This window comes from Sapajus apella, unplaced genomic scaffold (genome assembly GCF_009761245.1).
Source record: "Sapajus apella isolate SASKATOON/1434 unplaced genomic scaffold, GSC_monkey_1.0 scaffold53, whole genome shotgun sequence".
NCBI classification, from domain to species: Eukaryota; Metazoa; Chordata; class Mammalia; order Primates; family Cebidae; genus Sapajus; species Sapajus apella.
The window spans coordinates 3,023,666-3,027,235 of NW_022436993.1; the positions used below are offsets into that span (position 1 = coordinate 3,023,666).

At 37.5% G+C, this 3,570-nt stretch overlaps 1 pseudogene; it reads left to right on the plus strand.

The window, feature by feature from the left end:
* Positions 1-509: 509 nt before the first annotated feature.
* LOC116527197 lies at positions 510-3,123 on the plus strand (annotated as a pseudogene).
* The last annotated feature ends 447 nt before the right edge of the window (positions 3,124-3,570 follow it).

The window sequence follows — 3,570 nt, forward strand, 5'->3', positions numbered from 1 at the left end:
ATTTGTAGGCTAAAATTATATGTAATTTTAGCTTTGCTATTTGCCAGCTGTATCCTTATTCTATGAAAATCTCATTTTACCTTAAAAATAGCAGGATGGGAACACATACCTCTGAATGTTGAGTGGTCCTGGGATGCTATCTTGCAAGCCTGTTTCCCTGTGAGCTGATGAATCAGCATAAAAGCTGAATGGTATCTCATGATCACACTCTGTTCTGCCAATAAGACAGTTTATTTTAACTCACTGTTCCCATATTTTGAAAGAGTCTGACTTCTGCAGAAATATACAAAGCAGAGATATTATCAACCCTGAACTCCCAGTAACTTTATTTTTATTTTACATGGTCACACAGGCTACTGGAGTTAACATCCTATAGGCACTTGAGGACGCTGGGTACCTGGCAGGTGTGCATGTTCATCAATTCATTTGACCGTCAACATTTGTTTGCAGGAAAATTTTCCTTAATCCGTCTTCAAATAGAAAAGTCTATGAGTAATCAGATGTGAGGGATGGAAAGGTAACCTTATTCCATTAATGTCCCCCTTTAAAATGTTCCCCCTGGGCAACCATAAAGAATAAATACAGTGATAATTATCAGTTCTCCATTTTTGCTGTGGAAGCTGGAGAGCCATGAAACAAATGAACAGCTCAGTTTTTCAGGACATTAAAAAATGCATTGTGCATGCTCTTCCTACCCCAGTGACAACTTCTTATTATTATTTTACCATTGTTTTTGCTCTGACCTGATCCACTTCTTTCTCTCTTTAATTCTTTTGTATCACAGAAAGCTTCCTACAGTCTTAGGGTGCAAACAAAGGAATAACAGACCGACTTCCTTTAGATACTAGAAAGGTGAGTCTTTTTAAGTGTTAATTTCAAGAGTCTTAAGGCAATATCAGGATAATAACATAACATGAAAACTGTGGAGATAAATCGTGATCTCATGTGAGCCTCAGGGTAGCTTTTACCTACAAATCATGGTTCTTGGAGGGCTGGGCAGACAAACGCCGGTGTTTCAGAAAGAGTCTGAGTTGAAAGTTTTTTTCTCCCCAACAATGGCATATTTATAGTGGAATATTGTCATAAGAGTCTTGGGAAATAAAAGTACACAGGGATGGAAGGTGGAATGGAAGGAAGTCCATTTCAGAAGGAAATGATCCCAAGATCACTTTCAAGATGTAATAATAGGTTATTACCATTAACTGGTGGATTTGGCAGGGAAAATTCTGCTACATCATTTTCACTCTTTCTCTCTTTCTCTGTCTCTGTCTCTCTCTCTCTCTCTTTCTCTATCTCTCTCTCTTTCTTTCCCAGGCTGCAGTGTAGTAGCACAATCATAGCTCGCTGCAGCCTCCAACTCCTGGGCTCCGGTGATTCTCCTGCCTTAGCCCCCTGACAGCTGGGACTCCAGGTGTGTACCACCATGCCCAGCTTTTAAAAAAATTTTGTAGAGACAGGGTCACCCTCTAAGGCCCAGGCTAATCTCAAACACCTGGCTTCAAGTAATCCTCCCACCTCAGCCTCCCAAAGTGCTGGGATTACGGGTGTGAGCTACTGTGCCCAGCATGGAATCATTTATGATATATTAACCATTTTTCAACTGGATATGAAGGTATCATAGACACACAACTATGAAATTACCAAGACTCGTGCTTTGTTTTCTTAGTTTCTTTATATAGGAATTTTCAAACAAATGTAAAGTGGAGGCATCTACACTGTGGTAGATAATGGCTGGGTCAGTCAACACTTGGCCTTGGTTGTTTTCACAATGTTTTACCCCAGTACCATGACTATCTTCCTGGGCTAGAAACACAGATAGAGTCTAGAAGAATGCACAAAGCAGATTTTCACTGGGGGTTAAACTTCCATTATACTTGCTAACCCACACAAAATGCATAGAAGGTGGAGATTAGAGAGTGACTTCTAGACTCCATTCAGCAGATTCCAAGTTCCTCAATGGACATGAAGAGTTTTCTCTCTAGAGCCTCAAGGTTACTATACTGCCACTCTTCAGTGCTCCTATTCTTGGCTTCTCCTCCAGGCCCTCTCAGTCTTTAACTCCTTTAACTTCCAGATCCAGACCATATCACACATATATCCTATCTGCTACTCTCTTGATTAAAAACTGAAATCTAGTTTAGACAGTCAGTTTTACTAATAGTGAGCATTCGCTTTTTAGATTTTATTGAAGTCATTAGTATAATTATAAAGCTTGAGTCACTATTTAATATCATGTCATTAGCATTATTCGTGCCATTGCACAGTCTTTATAACAATAACTTTAAAAAGGCTTTACAATATTTGAGTGGATACGACTCAATTTCATCATTTACTTTCCTATTGTTGGCATTGTAGGTTTTTTCCAATATTTTACTCTTATGAATAATGATCTGAGATGCTCCCTCATGCATTTAATTTTTCCATATTTTTGGAATATTTTGTTAGTGTATAATTTCATCAACTGAAAATCAAGGTATATAAAAGGTATGAACCTTTGTGTTGTTTTTGATTCATATTGCTTAATTGCTTTCAAAAGGACTAGGACAATTACAATCCCGTTAATAATGGTAATATCCTTGCGAGCTTTGATTGTCCAGCTTGAACTGAGTTGTGCACTCACCTGCCTGTGACAAAGCAGCTGGTCCTGCAGCTTGAGCAGTGGGGGTTCTGAATTTATGGAGTTTTTCTTGTTGATTCTCAGTTCATGGTGGAGTCGTTTGAGTGTATTTCTGGCATCTTGGCAGCCCTGAGTGCCATGCTCTCTCTAGAAATTCCACACGTTAACATCGTGATGAAAATGGATCTGCAGAGTAAAAAAGCTAAAAAGGAAACTGAGAGTTTCTAGATCCAGACATGAATTCCTTATTCGATGATTCTACAAGTGACTTAAGAAGCAAAAAAATTCAAAAAAGTAACTAAAGCTGTATGTGGACTGATGACTGCAGCATAGCTCTCTTCTTACCTCATCATCAGTCAAATGAAGAAATTATGAACATTGTATTACAGCATATTGATTTTGGCATTCAATGTGGAGAAGATTCAAAATTTAAATAACCAAAGGAACGTGAAAATGAGTCTTCTTCTATGTTTGGTGACTATTTTCAAGAACTCCAGGATGAATGAGGAGTTTGCTAAGGAGTAACTGTCTATACGTGAAGAGCTTGTAGCCAAACTGGCAGAATATTCTTCTCTTTGAAGGATGCAGTAGTAGAAAGCTACTTATTTTAATGAAAAAAATAGTACATGTTTTTTATTAGCAGTATGCCTGAATCAAGTTTTGAATTATTCTGAAACTGCTGCTGTTTAACGTGGAAACTTATAGTACTATTTTAATAGCATCAATTTAGATTTTAAAAGTCAAAACTGAAATGAATGCACATAGATTTCTATATAATATAAATTAGAATCTGTGCAAAAGTTGATAAGGCTAGTAAAAGCTGATTTTTACTGTTTGTATTGTTTTTGAGGAGCAGGAATTATTATAACAGAATATACATAAGTCTATCCAGAGGGAAATATCTGGAAGGATATAGGTAAGACCATTCTCCATCTATATCTTCCATTTCTCTG